This window comes from Suricata suricatta, chromosome 13, assembly GCF_006229205.1.
Source record: "Suricata suricatta isolate VVHF042 chromosome 13, meerkat_22Aug2017_6uvM2_HiC, whole genome shotgun sequence".
Lineage (NCBI taxonomy): Eukaryota > Metazoa > Chordata > Mammalia > Carnivora > Herpestidae > Suricata > Suricata suricatta.
Genome location: NC_043712.1, coordinates 53,451,129 through 53,474,736, shown reverse-complemented (window position 1 = coordinate 53,474,736; position 23,608 = coordinate 53,451,129). Strand labels below are relative to the sequence as shown.

The 23,608-nt window shown below is 40.6% G+C and overlaps 1 long non-coding RNA gene across 2 annotated transcripts in view; it reads left to right on the top strand.

The window, feature by feature from the left end:
• Positions 1-10,812, top strand: part of LOC115277071 — a 58,259-nt gene extending 47,447 nt beyond the window's left edge. For both annotated transcript variants that reach the window (XR_003902208.1, XR_003902206.1), the window contains exon 4: positions 8,860-10,812. This is a non-coding gene — a long non-coding RNA (uncharacterized LOC115277071). The remainder of the gene's footprint in view (positions 1-8,859) is intronic.
• The last annotated feature ends 12,796 nt before the right edge of the window (positions 10,813-23,608 follow it).

Genomic DNA, 23,608 nt, shown 5'->3' with positions numbered 1-23,608 from the left:
TTTTAAATGCTGGGACTGTAACTTCAGCTTTCAGGATGCTCTTCTCCAGGAAATTCAATTGCCATGGACATGAATCATTAGAACTCATCCTGCCAGAGGAAAAGTTTTTGTTCTCCCATTCATAGTTAGGAGAATGAGATCAATTATTTTTTTTCCTGTAGACTTAGACAAATCAGAGAAATCGGTCCACCCTTTCTCTAAAATAATCCATCAGTGTTAGTTTAACGTGGAGAAAATAATAGTTGGCTAAAGGCTAGACAGCCAGCTGACACACGCTGATTATGTTGCTGATTATGTCCATGTATTACTCTAAAATGTCCCCAGCATCTCCCTGCCTCAGCTTCCACACTTATTTTATTCATTCCACTAAACCCCAAGCAGGTCCAGTCCAGGGGGTTATCATGAAGCAAGAAAAAATGTGGTTGTTGGTGTTTCCTTTGTCAGTGCTTACTTTCAGCTTCATTTATTGCTCTGTGATGTCCCCATGCCCTCACCAGGTGACACTCGGGCCAGGCCTGCTCCCCCCCCAACAACCACTCATACCCCACACCTCTCCTCCCCTCTCCAGTTCTAACTCTCTTATGGTCATGGGATTTTCTGGTTGACAACTATCTACTTTCATTAAGTAGCTTATTGTAAAATGGCATTTTGTACTCTGTGATTTTGGGCTTTTATCCATAATGCCCAATCCAAAGAAATAATTCTATTGATAAAAATTAATAGAAGCACTGTAGGCTGGAAGGGAATAATAGAAGACAGGGAGAGGTCTTAAGACAGTCTCAAATCATATAGTGCTTGCCACCAGTTAAGGTTCAGGGCAAAACATTTGGTGCCTTACAGGCACATTTAGTCATGTTTGAATGACTTATGAAAAGTGAATTTAATTTTGATCTGTACTATGTTAAGGATCTTCATGAGAATGAGACAGTTACCCAGGTGTGTTTCCTGTTACTTCTAGAAGTCTACTTTTAGGATTTGGAGGTAGTCAGAATGCAGGTATATTGGTTAAAACATTACGTGATGCCATATTTCTGGATACAAGCATGTGAATAATCCCTTCCTTGGCTCAGCTAGAAGTCAAAGAAATTTCTTTAAAAAACTCTTATCGTCCTCACACAACATTCTTCCACATAGTTACACCAGGTTGTGTTTTGTGTAGAATTATTGTACTCAGACATCTTTCATTCATTATCGGTTGCCCTCCCTCACAAATTAAATCTTTGTTTCCTTCTCCAACATTCAGCTTTCCACCTCACCTATGCTCTCCCCAGGAGCCTTGCAGAGCGCCATCCTTCCTCTGGAGAACCCACCTGTAAATTAACTTCTCCCTCTCAGACTTTCTACATGAATACCAAAAATGAGGTTGGCTCACCTTGACATTTTATTGTTGTCTGGCATTTCCCCTATATCTTCCTCAGTATGTCACATATGTTTGTAACTGAGGCCAGGAAAGTTTCAAGAGAGAAAAGTTGGGGAGGTTGGGGAAGAGGAGGAGGGGATCAGAAAGGGAAGTTTTAGGTAAATCATTTAGACAATAATCCATCTCTCTAAAATCAGATGAAAGGGAGGCAGCCAAAAATTAGGTGAGTTTTGGTATAGGTATGATAAAAACCTAAGACTCTGAAATAGGTGGAGCACAAGCCGGTGGCATCTGGCAGAAGTCTACAAAAGTGCTTATCAGGCTTCTGTGTACAGAACATTCCGGAACCAGCACTAGGGATTTTGATTTAGCAGACCTCGGTTGAATTCCAGGAATCTCAATTTTTAACAACCACCCACAGTGACTCTGACATTGCTCTAGAGAAAGAGTATTTCAAAGTTGTAGGCTATTTCATCAAAATCTCCATTACTCTCCTTGGCACTTTTGAGAATCCAGAGTGAGGAGTTTCAGAGATGAATGTGTCTGCAGAAAGAAAGTGCTGCATAGAGAAACAATAAATTTTATCGCAGATTTTTAAAATTTAAAGACAAGCTATCTTGGAACAGTCATGCTCCATAAATAAAGCACACTTAAACATCAAATTCAAACAGAAAAGATTCCAACCTCTGAAATAGTTATTGTCCACTCACCAAAGGACAGGAAATGATTATAGGCAGTCTAGGCCAGGTATGCAAGGCGGGTGTTAAGACTCTGTTTATGCAACCCATGTGGGAAGGTGTAGAATTTCTAAGCTGACAACCATGTGTGTATACAATTCCTCAGTTTGCAGTTAGAGAAACCTAAAGTCTGTTTGCTGCAGGTGCGAGTCTCACGTTGCAGCAAAACTGGTTCATTCATGGCGCCCGAGCTGGGATGCCACTCTGCCTGCCTTGCACCACCTTCTTTTTCTGCTCCAGCCACTTCCTTGAAGAACTTGATTCAGTTAGACTGTAACTAGTTAAAGCATCACTGAAAGTCGACAGGCTACCTGAAATCCCTTCAAAGTCTAAAACCATGAGTTGGAAAATAGTCTCAAGTGTTCACAATGTGAGAGATTTGTGAAAAAGCCAGGTTTTGTTTCTAGAACATCCACTTTCACTTCTCTGAGGTGGGAGTGATGTGCGGGGCAGTTGGATGGTCTCATGCACAGAGCAATTCAAGCTGGCCAAAGAAAAAGCATCCAAACACATTGGCCAATGGTAGCATCTCAACCTTTGGCCAACAGAAAGGCCCGATCCAGTCATTTCGGGCTGGGCCCACCAATACTTGAAGTTGAAGGTTTCCACCCAGCATTATTTGTATCATGCGAGAAAAGGTTGCAGGCAGACCAGAACTACTAGTCTGTAACATACATTCTATTCTTTGTAATCTTCAGATCTATATACGCATTCATTCCAGACTTTGTCTTTTATTCCTAAAGCTTGCAAACTTGATGTGATATTAACTTTCAGCAAGCAACCTGGTGTTTACTTAAGAGGAAGAAGTTCCCTTCTTTACTTTTACCCACAGGACTTTCTATTCTGACAGTGTTTGACTTCATCCCTGATTGATCTTGAACTGGCATGAATTAAAAGGCTTCCCAAAATGAGAAGTGCCATGAAAATAGGCACCTTTCATCTCTGGAGGCAGAGGAACCCTGTGCCACATGGTGGAGTGGCAGTTTCTTTGATCAGTATTTCTTTGTTTGAGCCCAGAAATTAAGTCAGCCTACCAGGCATAGCAATACAATAGGGCAGCCAGTATCCCAATGGAACCAGTGCTAAGTAATGATTGGGAATTTCCATCAGAGCATCTTAATCCACTAGCATGAGTTGTCACCAGGAGCTCCACTAGGCCCATTAAAATGACTCCAGGTCACCTCCACTGAGCCTGCCCATTCACTCCAAAACAATTATCCTAATCCCCTGAGCAGATCCAATCCCTTAGCACTTGTGAAGTGCCCTCCTATGCAGGGTGCTGACATTTTCCAACAACACTAGCCTCTTTGAAATGCCAATCAAAAGTCCTTCTTGTTAAAATACACGACCTTCTCTGCAAGTATAAACAGACCTTAGTACATCGTCACCACCACCATCATTAAAAAGCACTTACGGAACACCTACCTGTGTGTGATGCTGTGCCGCTGGGCCCAGAACGTGCAAGTGCTGACCTCAGGAGAGAGCGGTTACAGACCTGCCACTTCAAGGTTCTGCTGCTGCTTATTTAGCGCAGACTGCCCAGAGGCATGGGGCCTGCAGCAGACCATTTCTGGTGGCTAGGTAATTGCCCCAAGAGGATTAATTAGCTGCTTGACAGCAGATCTCAGAGGAAGAGTAGTATGAAAAGTGACAAAACTCACCATTAAAGTTTTACCAAAATGCTATTTTCCCAAACTTTAGTTACCACTCCCTGGACCTCAACATCTTGGTTCAGTGAGGGCTGATTCAGAGGGAGCTTTTATCATTTCTGTCCTCCTCTGACAAGCTGTCCCCTTTGACTACTTACCACTAAAGAAAGAAGGTGAGCAGAGATGGTGATGGCCCAAGACCGTGCTGCCAGCTAGCGAGCGCGGGTCAGTGGACACAGGTCTCTCTATCCCTCCACCACTTGCCTGCTGGGTAACCTTGGTGAGGTCATTAGATGCTCTGGGCTTCTCTTTCCTCCAGTGCAAAATGGGAACCATACATATATCAAGGGGTCTTTTGAAGGTTAAGTAAAACAACATGTGGTGAAAATATAATGCTGAGGACCCAGTGATTAAATCTTCAAGAAGACTATTTCCTAAGGGGGTGGGTGGTGGGCCTCTAAGAGGTGTAGCTTTGGGAAGGCCTTGGCAGAAATTAAGGACCATGGGATGGGTGAGAGCTTGATGAGAAAGGAGTTCCAGCTGGAGGAAATGACTTAGGAAAAGTACAGTCCGTTAAAGTAACAAAAATCATGCAGGGGAGAAGAAATAAAAATCAAGATGCCAGGAGCAGAGGCGATTCACTGGAAAGTAAGAAGAGAGGAGGAAAGCATGAGGGAGAGAGAGAAGCAGGGACGGATGAAACCTGTCCCATCATCCTTTCCTTCACTCATCTCCTTGACGAGGCTCAGACATCAAGCATCCATTGTTGACCTGACACGCTGCTTGACGAATTACATAATTCTTCATGCAAAAAGCGTGGTAAACTTGAAAGAACAACTGGAGAGTGGGTATGCATCCTGGCTTCACCTAAAGGATTCTAGGTTTTTCTTTAGTGCCATTTTAGCCCCATTTTAGCTGTGTCCTTCCTCTGGGCCCAAAGAACACATATGTTTCACTTAATTTTAAAGCTGGACACATGTAAGGAGACACTGAGATGCTTCAAATCTAGCTCAACTCAGATATGTTTTGACCAAGATTTATGATTTAATTTTCTTCTTCCCACTCTGCAGTATTTTTTCCCACGGTACAAGTGTAATTTCTCCCCTTTACTTAAACCATGTACACATGACAGGTAATCAAGGCATTAAAAAGAAACATGAAAATAACAAATCTGAATAGGCCATCTTCTTTCCCAATTCAAAGATGTTTGTCTGAAGTAGTTCTCCTCAACAGTCTTGACCTTTTTAGATGAGTTTTGCTTTCTTGTAAAATAGATGGCCCGGCTAAGATGCTAAAAATGTCTGCAGAGGTGACAGGGCTCAGCTATGGCCCTGGCTCTCATAGATCTGTTCAGCGATAACCTAAGTGCCCAAATTGTGAGTGTAGTTGACTACTGCATGGCTCCATTCATAAACTGTGGTATGTGCAGGCTCTAGCAAATAATATCTTACCTAAAAAGTGAAGCATATATACAATATGGGCTGGAAACATCCCTTGATTTCAGACATCCCCTAACTGAAGAAGTTTCCAGCGTGGTTCCACCAATTCTGATTAAATACTCACTCTCAAGCCCGCTTTATCACAGCTAACATATAGGACGTAGGTTTCTCTGTCAGTAAATGGAAACAGTGGTATCCTTCTCAGGAGTGCAAGAAAAGTTGAATGAGAAAAAGTATGTAAATATCTTAGAATCATTCTACCTAAAGCACCCTTTTTAATCATAAATCTTCCCACAACCTGAAAATGTCTTATTTATTTGGCTGTTTCTTTTCTTCGCTTACTAGAATATAAGCTCCAAGGGAACAGCTTTGACTTGTCATGTTTAACACCATTTTTAAGATTTTTCCATAAAAGTTTGATGATCATTGGGGTGCCTGGTTGGCTCAGTCGGTTAAGTGTCTGACTCTTAATTTAGGTTCAGCTCATGATCTCACAGTTTACGGGTTCAAGCCCCACATCAGGCTCCATGCTGACAGTGCAGAGCCTATGTGGGATTCTCACTCTCTCTCTCTGTCCCCTCCCTTGGACTCTCTCTTTCTCTCTCAAAATAAATAAATATACTTTAAAAAGTTTGTTGATCAGTAAATGGCAGATATGCAGATAAATATACATATATGTGTATGTATGTATAGGTATCTATAATTTGTTTACTCAATAATATGTCTACATATATTCATAATAAAAACATGTCATATGAGATATCAAACCTTCATTTTACAGAAAGGTTTAGTAACTTGCCAGTTGCCACAGCACCAGAGAGTGGCAGTCTTGGGAATTGAACCCACAAACTCATGCCCAATTTGTGTTTTTTCCACTACAGCCCAGGTACCTATTCACTAATTTTCTCTTCTTCTCTCTTCTTCTCAAGAGACCAGTGCCATTCTATTCCTCACCATACCCTATTTTAGAGTCTTTACAGTACAGCTTGTAATTTCACCCTTTTTCCCCAGAGTCTCCACAGCCCCCTTCCTAGCCCATGGTAGCCAATTCCAAATGGCGGCTGAGGTGACCATGCCTGGGTGTCACACGTTGTTATCTAGCCATCTGGATACTGGAACTTCTAGGAACGGGTTACTGTGCATTCTTAGCGCCCTTCACTTAAACGATTTTTTAAAAAAATCAGATACTGTTCCCCCTACTCTCCACAGGGTTAAGTCCCCCAAAGGCACCCTCAGGCTGGCTGATACCGCATGACAAAGGGTTTGGGCCCACACATGCGCCAGCCGCTGACAAACCCCACGCCGCAGCTGTGCCGCTGGAGGGGGACTGTACATGGGCAGACACTTCCAGATCGAGCTGCTGAAAGGGGGCCTCGCAAGTCTTTGACAGTGCTAATTACTGAATCCTCCTGGCCTGCCAGCCAGGCTTCTCCACGGAAGGCCCCGCCATGTGGAACGTGCTCCCGGTGGCACTCCCCCTGAGCCCACATTTGGCAGCAAGCAGGCGACATTTTTAAAAAGATGTTTTGATTTGCTTCAGCATTTGGTTCGCTTCCCCGCCCCACCCCCCCTTCCCCTTCACTCTGACACTTTGGGATTGAAATATGTTTTCTGCAGTTGTGGCTGTGTTCCACCAGGTTCCTGGATCCTGTGTTTAATGAGATGGGTGCCAGAGGGGAGTTCCCCACCGGAGTCACTGTCCTGGGTATTTTATTCAGGGTCCCGCATGCAGACCTACCATGTGAGATGGTACCGGGAGCAGCACCAGACTGGTCCTTTACCTCCAAAGGCTCCGATTGCAGTTCTAGAGGCCTAGGACACAGTGTATGTGCTGCACATTCACACAGAAGATTTCCCTGTCCTTTAACAGCTCATACAAAAGGGAGTCTCAGTTGGGACAAGAGCACTCTTGTGAGCAGCTTTCCGGGAAAAAAAAAAAAAAAAGATTCCACATCACTTTTATGCCTGATTTAACTCCATCCTTCAGTCACAGGAATTTAGCCAGCCATGCTTTGAAACAATGCAAATCACAATCACAAGGTCTATAATATGCCATTCATTAAGATGACTCTTTTGGCTTCCACCGTGGGTGTCCTCTTGCTCCACCAGTAGACCTAAGGGAATAAAAAAGTGCCAAGCCACTAAAATAGCTGTGATAGAAAGATCTGTGGTCATAGGGCCAATGCCAACACCAAAGGCATGTACCAACCAAAATGCAGATGTGCACTTTGGCAATGTGACATGGCATGTGGGTCTTTCAGAGTCAGTGAACCAAACAGGATGATGAAGGTTTTCATCTTCCAGAACTTATGCCCATAAATTCTAATTGCTAGATTGAATTCTCTTTCTTTAGGAGATTAGCTGTAACCAGTTACTATGGACTCACGCAGAGAGAACACATTATTCTTGTTTTTCCTTTTGGTGTCATAATGTTTTCAGATGGATTGAAGAGACAGGTATATGTCAGGATACAAATAGAATCGAGTGCTTTTTGCTAATCCATTGGAAATGCAGCATCTGGGGGTGATCCCCAAACCAGCATGTGAAAAGAAAGACATTTTTCTTGAGGACAGTGATTTAAGGTTCCCATTTTAAAAAATACAGCTAGCTTACTATTTTTATACTTAATACTTACACTTGTGCTTAAGTGGCACACTACCACTTAACGTCTTAAGAAATACAACCCTCCCCCAAAAGTTCAATATTATGGATTGAGTTGTGTCCACCCAAGAGTCATATGTTGAAGTCTTAACCCCTAGAATGTGACTTTACTTGGAAAGTGGTTTTTTTTTTTAGATGTAATTAAATTAAGTTGAGCTCATACTGGAGTAGAGTGAGCCCCTAAGCCAGTATGAATGGTGTCCTTACAAAAAGGAGGTAGTTAGGCATAGCCAGTACCAGTATGATTGGTGTCCCAACAAAAAGAGGGAATTCAAGCATAGAGACACTCACACAGGGAGAATTTCATGTGAGCATGAAGGCAGAGATCAAGGTGATGTACCAAAAGCCAGGGAATGTGAAAGACTGCCAGCAAATTACCAGAAGCTGAGGGCAAAGCCCTGAAGCAAATTCTCTCTCAGCCTTCAAAATGAACCAACCCTGCCAGCACCTTGATCTTGGACTGTCCTGAAGGTGAGACAATAAATTTCTGTTGTCTAAGTCATTCAGTTGGTGGTGCTCTTATGGTCACCATAGTAAACTAACAAATTCAACAACTGTTTTTTGTTATGTTTTTTTTTTTTTTGCATATGCGTTCTCCTAATCATTAAAATTCATAGGCATAATTCTCTTTGCCAATTTTCCTGGTAACTTTTAGACAAAGACATCTGTCTTCCTATTACATTTTTTCAGGTCAGTAGAATTTTTTATAAGTTTGTTCCTAAGCACTGTATTTACCAAGCCTTCTCTGATGTCCTGAGGAAAGGAAAGGTGGGGACATCAAAGAGCAGCTTCTTTAGGAAGCAGACACCATGATGAAGATGTTTATGGACACTGGGACTTGCTTTCCGACACAACACCTGTGAGGAGATGCGGTACACTGGACCCGGCAGAGTGGTTGAACTGTAGGGTGGTTGCAACAAGGAAAGAAATGATGCGTATCAGTTATAGCTTAAGACCAGCTGCATTGGCAGGAGCTACAGTTTGTTTCACTAATTTTCTCTAATTTTTCTCAGGAAAAGAAAGCTACGAACCACAATCCTGACATGGTTGTCCCCGGATGGGGTGAAGTTTCTCTACAAGAAATATATATCCAAGAGGTGCAAGGAATGGACTACTTCAGGATGGAGCCTCTCACTCCCTCAGCGGCTGGTAACGATGGCGGGGGCCCCAGAGCTGGGTCCTCCCTCAGCATTGCCCTCAGTGGGAGAGAGCTATCTCACTGTAGGACACACTCCATCTCTAGGGAAGAGCCCAAACCCAGGGAGTACAAAGTAACCATGTGGCAGTTCTAACAAAGTTTAAAGATACTTTTCTTGTGTCCTGTGGTGGAAACATTCCTTCTCTGAAATTCAGAACTTCTAAACCTACAGCACCCAGAGTTTACAGAGACAGAAAGCTTAAAATCTCTATGTGGATCTGTGAGAATCATCAAGGCCAAACCTAATACTACTTTTCTTTCCTGAGCTCAGATGTTCTGTCTATAGGTATGTAATAGCATATAAGGGCCATTGATTTGAAGTGTTTTTTTGTAGAAGATCCATCATTTTCCTTGCTGAATTTCAGCTGGTCTTTGAAAATGCAGTTCCTCTCATCCATCAGGCCAGTAGCTTTTAGGCAGTGCAGTAAGTGTCATGATCAGCAAATTCATGGTCACAATGGTCTGTCCTTCCTGTAAGGGGGGAGGGCCCCTTGGTACAATGTACACGATCCTGAGTTAGTGGTTTGAATGTCCCTGAAATATGGTATTGACTAAAGTTCTGGGAGCAGGACAATCATATCCATACTCACACTGTGTTGATTCCAGTCAAGGTTAAATTGCTGCTTCCTTTAAGACAGGAAGAGTCCAGTGGAACCCAATTAATATGCACTGGCTGGTTGACCTTCTCAGAGATGTTGCCACATTGGGGACTCAGTGTTGGTCTCTGTCACTAGCAGCTTGGATATTTAGCAGTAGTAGTAGCTGCACCAGCTTTGGTGAATGGAGCCTATAATGCTAAGTCTGTGCTGTACGTGACTCAAATGTACTAGCACTGGGTTGCCTAATGTCCCAGGTCCATTTCCAGTTACACCACCTCCATCTTACAGGAGACTGCTATTTGGTTTGTCTCGCCTTATAACTTGGCACATGTGACAAAACCCAAACCATGATGAAAGGTTCTGCTCACAAGATCACTACATGTCCTATCATCTTGTCACCAGGGCAGGAGCATGTCAGGAGCTATTTTTCAAATGGTCTATAATTCCCTGATGCTGTTGGTATAGCTTTCCTCCAGAAACATATGGTCCTACACTGTGGTTCTCCTACAGAGGTTTCCAATAAATTTAATAAAGCATCTGCTTCCACCACAATGTCCCTATTGTTATGCCACATGCTGTATATAGTACCATAGAATATGCCAGGTCTTATGGCTCAAGCAACAGGGTTTCCTGCATTGCCTTGGACCTGAGACAGAACTTCTTGCTAGAGTCCTACTCAAAACTGTCAGCCTTCCATGTCATTTGTTAAATGTTTTGGAGCAGTTATCCCCATGTGGAATACCCTGCTTCCCAAATGCAAAGAGACTGACCAGACACTCCCTCCTTCTAAGTGGTGAGAGACGCAAGCGGCAACAATGCCTCTTTTATTACCAGGGGAGAATGCTCCTGCATGCTCCATTGATGTTCTAAACCTTTTCTGATATGGCTGGCTCCAGAGTCTTTACCCCGGAGCAAATGTGGCTTACCAAAATGTCAAACACACTTGCTCCTTACTGATCATCTGATTTATTTAATATTACGCCTTTGATACAGTGGGCCAGCGTGATGTTCTGCAGAATGTCCAGAGAGTCCATGTCCCTTTGGACTAATTAAGATAGAAGGTGGGGGGAGATTAACACAGCCGTGGGGCAAGCCTGCATAGGCATACTTTTGTCTGTTCCATGTGCAGGCAAACTCCTGCTAATTCTCCTTCCTGATGTGGTTCAAAGTCAAAGCATTAAACTGCTCAGTGGCTGCAGACCATGTCTGAAGTCTGTGTCATTCTGTGCTTGCAAAGATACCTCATCTGACAGAGGAGCTACAACTGGAGTTCCTACTTGATTAAGTGTTCAGTATGCCACAGTCATTCTCCAAGATACATATGGATTTTTCAATGACAAGACTGATGAATTAAAAGGGATATGCCATGGACCACATTTTTGCATACTTTAGTTTTTTTGGGTAGCACTACTTTCTGCCATTCCATCAGGAGGCAATATTATTGTTTATTTCCTATATTTGCTGGAGGTGAGGGACACTTTCAACTTAGACCCTGTGTCCCTAGTACATTAAATATCTGCACATTCCCTTTTTCCTAGTGTACAATTACCCAAGTATATGTCTTAGACTCGTTTGAGGGAAGAACTAGGGAATTTTTACAAACCTTTTGTGGGCTTATAGTGTCCTTCTTCTTGGAAAACTGGCACCTCCTTCAGTATGTGGGTTCTGAATTTGAAAATAATTCAGGGCGCTGGACAAGGCATAATTATTTTATATTGGGTGGTTCTGTTGGTTCCCCATAGCCTATGATATATTGTTTTCATAGATTAAGTGGTATCCTTGGCAAATGCCCACCTATCTTTCCCTTAGGTTCTGTTAAACATGGTCATAGTTTTATACAGCTCAAGCACTCTAAGCTTCCACATTGACCAGGTTGTCATTATATCTGCACCTGTTTCACAGTGCCACTTGGTCTCTATCATTTTAAGATTTTACCATCTGCATTGCTATCAGGGAGCCCAGGTCTGCAGCAGGATCTCCAATGGACATTCCTTGCCTTTAGAGTTCCAGATGCACCCCCTCCACACTGGTACATTCCTCGTCTTTTGGTAACTGGCATGTATCCTCACCTCCCCACGGACTGTTCCAGAGAAGAGTCAGATGGAATGCTTGCTATCTTATCCAGAATTTTACTTAGAATCCCATATCTGTCAGCCACTTGACCCTTGCCTCCACCATCTGTCATGGATTCCTGGTATCACTACTTCATTTAGTGCAAACCTTCCTTTCTCTGAAACCTCAGCAGGATCATTGTCAGGATATTAAAAACTGTGTCACTGGAAGATGCTGTAATATTGACACCTTCCTCATTGGCCAACGTTCTGTCCCCACCCCATGATCCCAGAACCCTGAGGATCCAGTCACTCTTTCAGCTACATTTTGACTTGAACCTGCAGTTATTTTGTGATATGGTCTCTTTCCTCCATCAGGCTTGGCACATTTGTGCTTGGGTTATATGATGACATAAAAGTATTGTTTTGGGAGCCAGCGGGAAAGTGGGGCTAGATCCTGAGTTTATATTGTCTTGCAAGGCTCAGGTGTCTGCATCTTTGTCACACAGGGGAAAAGGAAGCTATCGCAGGCAAAGTGGATCACTCTGCAGAGGGTTTGGGTAGTCTAGGAATTAAGAATTTTAAAATTCACTGATCCGGATTTTCCTCTCAAATTGCAAAATCCCACTTTGTTAATAAGGGACCTGAACTTGAGTAGCAGCCTTGCTGGAGTTGAGCATTAAACCTTCTCTGGATCTGATAGCCTTTTAATAAATTTCCATGCCTGAGTCTCAGCTTGTTTTGCTTCTAGTTGAGTGGATGTCTCTTAATATTGAAAATGAGACCCTCTAACTTTCTTTCATACTTTACCTTAAACTGGTGACTGATTACTGTAATTTTTTTTCCTACAATGTATGTCAATGGCCCCTAGAAAAAGCCATCTGATTTTATGGTCCTTATGGTTAGTTTTCCCCCAAAACTATTCAAATACTTAAAGTATCACACAGACCATGTATTTCCTTTTACTTGTACCCCATCTGAATTCACCATTGATAAAAGTTTTAACAATTGTACAGCTAATACATACTGAGCTTATCAATAATCCATTACCTTAGTCAGTTCAGTTTAACAAAATACCATTGACTGGGGAGTTTAAACAACAAATAAAATTTTTATTTTCTTATAGTTCTGGAGGCTAGACGACTGAGATAAGACTACTCAGGTGGTCAGGTTCTGGTGAGAGTTCTCTTCCTGGCTTGCAGATGACCACTTACTTGATGAGTCCTTACGTGGTGAAAAAAGAAAGGGATGTCTCTCTCTTCCTCTTCCTATAAGGTCATCAATCCTGTTGGATTAGGACCCCATCCTTATGACTTGACATATCTTTAATTATCTCCTAAAAGTCCTATCTTCAAATATAGTCACATTAGGGTTATAGCTTCAACACATGAGTTTGCAGTAGGGGGGACACAATTCAGTCCATTGCACCTACCTACCACCACTGATGAGACTCTGTTCAAGATACCAATTTGAGATTGGCTCTCGAAGACTATTACTGGCACCCATTGTTGGTTACCCCAGTAAACAGATTCTGGGATGCTGAGTTTTCATCCAGGTGATTCATCTGTGAACACTGTTGGTAGCAATAGCTGCAGGAGGGTAAGAATGAAGCTCCGATGTAGCTTTGATAGAGTCACTTTTTGATCCCACAGAGAGCTTTGGTCATTGACAAAATGATCATTTAGAGAAGTCTCAAATTTATGCAAGGGCAATGGGCTTTGGTATCTTTCCATGCCTTTGGATGTGAGCTGTACCTTGAGAAAAGGGGGGTAAAGCTGGGTGAGGCAGTTTTTTCTCAGATAATGGCAATACCCAGAGAAAGACTTAGCTTTCAGCAGCCATCACTTCCAGAAACTGGGGTAATGAGTATGTGAGTTCTGGAAGATATCTGTGCATGTGGATGGCACACTTCAGCATCCAGTACACAAGACAAAAGCAGTTGGTCAAAGATTACATAATATGGTAAGATTTAAATATGAAAAATAGACTAAGAAGAAGGGAGCTAATTTTGCTTAGTTAAATTACTGAGTTTTAAACTGCTTTTTGAAAATATTGTTGCTTGGTGTGTTTATATTACACTCTAAGATATAAATAGATTAAATAGGTGTAAAACACAAAACATAAGTCACATTAATTTTATATAATATATAATAAATAGAGCTGTTCTCCAAATTCATTTCTGAGAACAGAAACCCAAAGCATTTGGAGTATTTTGTCATTATTTAATCTTTTGGGTTTTTTTTTAAATCTATTAATTTCAGTGCTTTTAAACTAATGTCATCTTTTTGGTGAATACAACATTAAAAATTAAAAAGTAATTCAGTTATTTTTAAGTTTCATTTCATTCTATCAATTTATTTATAAATATTGTCTGAATTAGCACACATTTCTGATTTGTGTAGTCCAAAATAGTGAAATTTACTAACATATAAATTATTATGAAAGAGGATTTTGCCATGATAACTTAAAAAATACCTGAATCTTTGAGAGTGATTCAGAAATCATTCTCCAAAACTAAAAAATCTTTCTCCTATTTGGGTGTAACAAGTTGAAGGTATTGTATTTAACTCCAGGATGTGTAGAAAAACCTCAGCCATAAGCATGACTTTATACTTGGGTGACAATATTTATGTACCATAATTCAAACACCTTTTATTACATATGCATATCTATTTAGAATTTACTTATAGACCAGTGGAAGAGACTGAAGAATGAACAATAATCGTTTAGAAAATTAATATAAGAAATAAATAACGGTGTTTCTCATTGCGGGGGGCGCGGGCTGGGAACGTTGTGCATTCTTACTTTGAAAGTGGAAACCAATTTGACAATAAACTATTAAAAAAAAAGAAAATGGGTCAGATTTAGAAATGTCACTCTAAAAAGATTCATTTGGAGTTCCCAGGATATTTAATATGACTTAAAAGCTTATATCTAGAACTCTATACTTGTCGATGGAGAGGAGTACTTCAACTATTCTTTTTCTTCACTGTGGCAACCACAAGATGCTCTTTGAGTATGGTGTTCTACTTTTGTCCAAATACAAGTGTGAGAGTTATAGAGTCTACCATAAAAAGACTTACTGCTGACTCATATGACTGGGACCTTTACCAATAGCTTTTATTATATATATTAATCATTCTAAGATGGATCTTTGTGGGAAGAACACTTTTATTCTATGAGAAATCTCTATTTATATCATAGAATTTTACTGATAACACATTAGAAGAGAATAAGGTATTCAATAAAAAAAATTATGCTGGCAGTTAAAACTCTAGTACCAACATCCATGATAATTCTTTAACCAAAACTAATTTGTCATCTGAGTCTCTTGTATATTGTTTTCTAAAGATGTTTCCATTTATTATTCCATATTCTCACATTGTCTAATAAAGTTAGAAGGATAGGTTCTAGCTTTAGATTATTTCTCTTTTCACTTCAGACCTTTCTTTTTTTACTCACATTCCCATATGTAGCCTTGCAGTCCATACTTCTTCACTGAGTTCCTGATCTGTATATCCAACTACTCAATGAGTATGATCTAGACTCTTCCTTTTATCCTCCAAATCAGATAAACCTTTAACATCTATCACCTTTTTTAGAAATAGCTCTAAAATCCATTCTTTATTTCTACCCTCACTGCTTCTGCCTTAGCTTAGCTCCTCAATATCTCTTGTTTGCATTATGATGATGGTTTCCCAATTATTCTGCCTGCCTAAAGTTTTATTTCCTGCACATCTATTCTGTACATTATTTCTATGTGATGTTACTAAAAGGCAAACCTAATCAGGTTATTTTTTTGGTTGAAAACTTTAACGTGACTCCACACATTAGTGTGTGTTCTCTCTGAGAACTAGCGTAAGGCCCTTAGCATAGCAGAGAAGACTCACCGTCACTGGCCCTGGTTTTGCTTCAACCAGAGTGTCTTGTTCCTCTCTGGAGCAGCACCATCATATGAACTACATATCATTCTCCAGATTCACACATTGCTCAGGTCATGGGCCTATTGTCCTTGCCAATAATTACTATCTCTGTCTCATCAAATTCGCAGAGTCCTTCCCATAATTTTGATTTTATTTATTGCATTTTCTTATAGTTTGTTTGACCCTCTAATTTCTTAATTTGAGAAAAATGTCAGTGTTGAGCCTGACAACCACACAGAACTTGATCTCAGGACCCCAGGATCACGACCTGAGCCAAAATCAAGAGTCAGACACTCAACTGACTGAGCTACCCAGGCAACCCTTGAACATCCCCTTTTATGTAAGGTCACCATATAGATTTTTGTTGGTGTTGTTGTTGTTTTTGGTCAAAACTTGGACACACAGGAGAGTATAAGAAGGTGAAACTAACTAAACTGCAGTGGATGTTCAGGGCAAGAATCATAATCAGAATTTTCCTTGGCAAACCAAAATGTATGACCTCTTATTTACAGGGACAGTAGATTATTCTCTTTTCTTTACACTTCTTACCTTGTGTCAGCCACTGCCCTCATACTTATTATGCTGTATTGAAATTATTTATTTTTATGTCTCTCTCTTACCTACTGGGCCTTTCAAGGTTAAACACAGTGCTTTGTTCTTTGTATGGAGGACAATTAACACAGAAAATCTGATTATGTCATCAGTACAAATATGTAATATAAGGTGTGTAATTGGATTACACAAAGTAACCAGTTTATTTAGGCTGGTTTGCCAAAGTTATACATCTTTCTTAACTTTAGATCCCTGTGAAACCAGTCAGAAGGTAAGATGTCCCATGTGCTCCCTCAGGATAATTCTTAGAGCCCAGAGTTTAGAAACCAGGTGAGCAGCCAGGTTCAAGAAGGTATAGACATATCTGACAAACATCATAAAGGGCTAGATACTGCCCAGAAACCAGAGACCAAAGGGAGGGCAGATGCAGATGAACCAAGAGTTGAGGACTTCCCAGCATGGAAAGAAGGTTATAGTAAAAAAAGACGTTAAAAAATCAGAATAAGGAGTCAAAACAGCCAAGATGTGGCACTTATAATGAAGAATCCTAAAACTTGAGCTGATTTAACCTTGGCCAAGCTTGCAGGTGGAGTTTGGTATAGGGGACCAGTATTGAGGGAGCACCTGAAATAAGTAGACTTAATCAGCATCAACTGCAGGGGGCAGAGAGAGGGGGCTAGAAGATCTGAAGCCAGCTTTGCTCTGACAGCAGAGAGCTCGATGTGAGGCTTGAACTCATCAACCGTGAGATCATGACCAGGGCGCAAGTCAGACACTCAGCCGACTGAGCCAGCCAGGTGCTCCTTAACTAAATTGAAATATAGATAATAGACATTTAAATATACCTATAATCTCACAGGTTCGTCCTTTAAAAAAGCCCACGTATACACATGTGAGTGTGTGTACAAATTCTAGTACTCTTCTGTCTATATGTTAGTCAGGCTGCATGCTATATAGAAGCAACAAGTCATTTTCATTCTCATTTTATTATACACATTTCATTTCTATGAATTTAAGTTTTGTAAATATGAAGTTTAAAAATTAGCTTGTTATTAGAAATTAGCGAAGCCAAAGGCATTGCATGTTCTTTATGATGAAATAAAAGTTTCTTAATAAGGAACAGAATATTACTTTGATTACTCAAAGTTTTGTTGCTCAACTTAAATATCCCTTCCTCAGAGAGGCCTTCTCAAGCCTTCACTTAAATCATCCCAGCTGGGCACAAAATATGCCCAATATAAAAATATTCTAGTCTGGAACATTTACATTTTATTTCAAATTAGACACATTTCAACTCTATTTCCTTCCCCATCTGTAGGGAGGCAGAAAATCGGAAAAGAGCTAGGGCTGGGATGCCCTCAACAATACAGACTCTCTTCAATAAATTATTTCCATTGTATCATGTCCATTTTTTGTTTGTTTCTAGTGATTCATTCTCCAAGAAACATTAGTAACTTTTCCCTGGTGTTTTGCCTCTTTGAAGCTGGGTCTGACTCTTTTCTCCAGCAATGTTGTTTTCTTCGTTATCAGCAAAGCCACCATCTGCTTGAGAAGGAGGGTCTTTTAATAAGACTTGAAATGCTAAAATGCTGCCTGAGGCGAAAGTCTGAAGTTAGAATTTGGCCCACAACCATCTTTGCTTTCAGCACCAATGCAATCACCTCCCCTGGGCACCCAGCATCCTCTTGGGTTCTCTGTTTATAGACCTCCTTGGTAGCTCTCGCTTTCCAGACCCCATCCATCCCCTTCTGTCAAAATCTTTCCCATGTCCCATTCCAACTCAGGCAACTGTCTTCTAGAAATCACCCTGGTGAACAAATCCATGATAAAGTGTTGCTAATGTATTCCCTGAATTGACAAAATTTTCCAACCAAGGAAAAGAGTCGAATCCCCATGGTGCAATTCCTGGCCAGAAAATAATGCATTTGATAATTCAACAATTCTATTGCCCCCACTCTCACCAACCCCCAGTCCCCCAAAAAACCATTATTACATCGGTTGCTGCCAGTTCTGCCTGGGTATGACTTGGCCTAGGGTGAGGTCAATATTTGGTTTTAATTTTCATGAGTTGTTGCTTTGTGAATCTATTTTAATCCATCAGCTCTTTGTCAATAAAACAGTAGATATGATGGCTAAACATTTAACTTCAAAAAGGCAGTTTGGGAATGTGTAACAATAGAAAATAGGTGGCAACCACAGAAAAAGGCCTGGAGAGTTACAGAAGAGAGCTTTCTCTGCCTGGAAGATATATGGCTTTCACCCCAATCCAGGTTGGTCTATAAAATCCCTCCCCTGGCAGCTGCAGCAAGCATTTTGTAAATGACATTATATAGGAGGCATTTTGTAGAGGGCATTTTGCAGTGCACGTTAGCAAAATGTATTTCCGTACTTCCGTGAATTTGTGAATTAGCAGATTGCACTAATGACAGCCATAGCAATAGGACTACAATTAATGAGGAATTCTAAATGAGGGAAAAGAGGCTCTATAGTTTAAGAAATTACAAATACAATACTAAGAACTTTCTTTCATTCAAAGAAATAGTCAAGTGAACCTGAATAAAGATGGAACAAAGTAGAAAACGAATCAGATCAGCACATACCGCGGGACCAGCTGAACAAAAGAAAAGTTGTGTTATAATAGATGATGATTTCCTGTGGGCAAAGAGTAGTGGGTACAAGCCAACCCATACTCTATAATTTTACTTATATTTGACATCTATTTATTCTCATAGTATATGTTATAAACTTGGCTTCCTTGTTCCTGTTCCCATAATCTTTTTGTTCTTGTATTATTAAAGTTACAAGTACAATGTTTTATTCAAACAAATTAAGAACTTTGAATTGGAATTAAAATTAAGATTTTACTGGATTCTACTGTATTACCTCTGCTTAAAGCATTTTAGTGGCTTCCAGTTGCCGTAGAATAAAATCCAGTCTTATACAATAGCCAACCAAGGCTATAGCATTTGGATCCTGTATCCTCCTTAGCCTCAAGCATTCCCTCCTCACCTTGATCTGGACTTTGCAACCATCCTTTTATTTCTTGAATGCCCCAATACTCAAAACTCATTCTTGCTTTAGAGTTCTGCTGTGTGCTATTTATTCTGGCAGCTGAGATTTCTCTTGTCTGCTCTTAGCTGGTTGGCTTCTTTTAAAGCTTCATGTCTCAATTGAAATACAACCTCCTTGGGGCAAATCTCCCTATTTAAACTGATTTCATCTTTGTTCTCCCATAACCCTCCCAGGCTCACTATAATCTTTCAGAAGTCAATTCTTTCCTTCCTACCACTTAGCACAAATTCTTCTTTTTTCTTCTTTATTTTTTTTAGTATATGTTGTTGCCTGTCTATCCCACTCTGCAGAAAGCTACATTAGAATGGCAGCCATGTCTGCTGTGTTCACTGCTTTATGTCCCGCACCTAGCATGGTGTCTGGCTTTCATGAGCTGTTTGTTTTGGTTGGGGTAGATTCCAAAGACTTACACCCAGAGCAGATCTTAAGTGCCAGTTCTTTACTGGGAAGGCCTCTCCCAGGACAGTAGGGCTGAGAGAAAAAGAAAGTGAAATAAGAAAAAAGGACAAACAAATATAAGATCACAGTGAGGGTTCTCCATTACCAAGCTGGTCATGTAGCTTCACAAGACACACAGCTGTTGCTCAGCATGAAGAACATTTCCAGATGGGCTACACACAACCACTGTACCTTGGAATGGGATTGGATTGACCAAGTTCTCCAAGGGGCACTTAACTAGTTTCTCATACTGCCACCTCTGTACTCCTGGGGAGCCATGAGGACGCTGGGCTGCATGCCCTGCATTGTGGTAAAGAGTGATAGGAAGAAGAAGAGTCTGCATGGGTCTGGTCAGGTCAAGCCTGGGTTCCAGGTCTGTGTGGGTTCTTTTGCATGGCATAGCAGAGGTGGTGCCAGGGTTCAACACTACTGTGACAGACTGAGAAAACAAGTCTTGCCCAGAAATGAGGGACTGTACCTGCAACCATAGCAATACAAGTGGTAACAGGGACTTCCCATGACCCAGTGGCCAAAGGCCCAAGCAAGAGACACATGAGGCCATGGAAATTGGAAGAAGTGCATAAATCAGATCAGATCTGCTGTTCAATCAGTTTGTTGAGTGAATAATAAAAAATGGATCAATTTAATGCTGGTAATAGGCCACTTTCTCAAGCAGATCCTCTTATAGCATGAATAGTCTGAACACTCCTTGTTTAGAAAGAAACCGTTCCTGAATAATATCTTTTAAAACATGCTATATTACTTAACCACCTCCAGACCTTCAACAAAACAGAGTCTATTCAATATGTCCCTGTTCAGCCCTTTATTTCCTACTCAGTGTACCAATACCTTCATCCTCCTCCCAATTGACATTTAGTCCTTCACCCATTCTCCATTGGTTACATCACCATCTGCTTGATTTGGTCCATCTTTCTATATCTCAACAGATCAACTAGCATTATTTCTTGGATGTGTAGTGTGTAGGAGTAGTTGACCAGGAGTTAGGGGAGCTGGAGTGAAATCTTACCTCAGCTACAATTTAATGCAAGGAAGTTGTAAGGCAGGCTTGGATAATGGGCTTCTTGTATCAGATCAGTGGGAAAGGAAAGGATTCTGGGAATGAGTAACTTTTAGAATGGGGTACTAATCTGGCTGGTTGCTCAAAGAGGGTAGCCACCAGCTCAAATCAGAAAAGCCAAAAGACATCAACATTTGGAGTTCCAATTGAGCTACTATTGATATCTAAATGTGGTTTATACAGTGGGTAGAGAACTAAAGCTCATGTCAGGAGACAGTTTGTTATTTGGTTTGGCTTCCATAAGGATATAAGCCCTGAAGCTTGAAGTATGTGAAGCTGATACCAGCTGAATAGAAGAGCCTGGCAGAGAGAAGAGTTTTTTGGGCACCTATTATGTGCTAGGCTGCATACATACAACTACTTAAATTAATTGAACCTCACTATTATTTTTTTCATCATGACAAGTGTACCTTTTAATCCCCATCCCCTATTCCTCCATTCCCTGCACTCATCACCCCTCTGGTAACCACTTTGTTAAGTGTTTGCTTCTTGGTTTGCCAATCTCTTTTTTTTTTTTTTTTTTTTTTTGCTCATTTGTTTTATTTCTGAAATTCCACATGTGAGTGGGATCATATAGTATTTGTCTTTCTCTAACTGATTTATTTTGCTTGACATTATACTCTCTAGCTCCATCCCTGTTGTTGTAAATGGCAAGATTTCATTTTTTATGGCTGAATAATATTCCTTGTATATCTCTACCAAATCTTCTTTATGCATTCAACCAACTGATAGACACTGGGGCTATTTCCATATCTTGGCTCTTATAAATAATGCTGCCATAAACATAGGGAGGGGTGCATGTATCCCTTTGAATTAGTGTTCTTATATTTTTGGATATGTATCCAATACTGTGACTACTATATTGTAGGGTAATTCTATTTTTAGTTTTTTGAAGAACCTCCATACTCTTTTCCAAAGTGACTGCACCAGTTTGCAATCCCACCAACAATACAACAGGGTTCTTCTTTCTCCACATCTTCACCCAAACTTTATGTGGATGTTTTATCATTTCTGTGTTAGAAAAGAGTAAATTTGGGCTCAGTAAGTTTAGACAACTTCTCCAATAGAAGGCAATCAGATCTGCCTGACTTCAAAATTTATTGTCTCCCATCATTTCAAGCTGATTTATAGAGAGGCAAGTTGTGGGAATGTAGACTTTGAGACTCCTAATCAAGCACTCATGAAAGCAGATCAAGCTCCAGTCCCAATTGGGTTAAGGGGCTGGACTCACTCCAGCACCCTCACTCTATGCCCTTGGACAGAACACTTCACCTACAGTGCCTCCACTTCCTCTCTCTAAATGAGGGAAAGTTTCCTTCCAGGTGAGCCTAAGATTTGTCTTTATTATTCAATTTACTAGTACTTCTATGAAAAGCAGTATGAGGACCCTTCACTCAAGGAAGTTACAATCACCATGGAGAAAAGGAAGAATATTCGTGAAATTATTATTAGCAATCCCACAGAGGATGAGACGACTCTGAGGATGTATGTCTGTATGTATGTATGCACGAGAGTTAAAAATGAAGGAAAAGGGGCACCTGGGTGGCTCAGTTGGTTAAAGGTCCAACTTCGGCTTAAGTCATAATCTCACAGTTCATGGGTTCAAGCCCTGCATCAGGTTCTGTGCTGACAGCTCAGAGCCTGGAGCTTGTTTCTTCACATTCTGTTTCTCCCTCTTTCTCTGCCCTCCCCCCTCCCCACTCGTGCTCTGTCTCTGTCTCAAAAATAAATAAACTATTAATTTTTTTAACTGAAGGAAGAAGTTTCCAGGGGGCTGGTCATCATTTTGGAAGGGAAATGCAAAAGCAAGAATCAGGTGCTGGTGTAGAATAAGGGATGGAGAGAATGTGTTTATAAGAAGAGAGACAGGTGGGGTCTGAGACCATTGCTGTTTTTTCTCAAGACCACTGAAGTAACTTCCATGGTCCTGTTAGCACAGACCAAATGTTTGGTTATAATAACTACCCCCTTCCAAAATAATACACATATTCCCACACTCAAGTAAATAATCTTGGGGGAATAACCTTTCCCCCCAAGAGTCTCTACAGTTGCTTTTAATTTGACTTTCAGTCTTATTTATTAGACTAAAAGAAACGATACCTACTCTTCCTCATCTCATGATTTTGTGCCCTGCTCCTTAATAAAATATAACCACTCTACTTGCTTTTCACGCTGTAGGATGTTCACGGGGAAAGGAAGGGATAAGGAATACCAGAAGACTAAAATTAGAAAATTTAAAGATTTGGATTGCCTTTTGATGTTAAGGAATCACTGATTTAGGATTCCATTTTCTTTTCTATTTATCTGAAGTAAAAGTAAGGCAAACCAGAAACTCGTGTCAAGATGATGGTACACACATGTAAAGACAAACAACTTAGTCTGAAGCAGAGTAACAACAGATTGTAGCATGCACCCATATAAGCTAGTTTCTCATTCAGTCAGAAAGTTCTTATGCTTTGGATGTTGGAATCTGAATGCCTTTATGCTCCATCTTACCCCAAAGGTAGAGTTTTTAGTAGTTGAACATAGCATCCTTGTTTCCTGTTGAGCTATGCATGGATAATTAAAACAATCATTCCTCTTTTCACAACAATTAAAGACAACTTTTTGTGTTTGAATCACTCAAATCCAGCCAAATCCTAGAGCTGAAACTCCCCATGTGTCCCACCATCAAGGAGCCTAGATCCCTGGGATAATTTTAATCCTTTTCCTCAAAGGTAACAAAGTTAGGAATGTAGCCTGTATGTACAAATATTTTAATGCTGACAAAGATGCCTGACTTTTTTCTACTTTAAAAATATTTAACTACAAAATCTTTCAGATACATTAGAAAGAACAGGAAAGAAAAGAA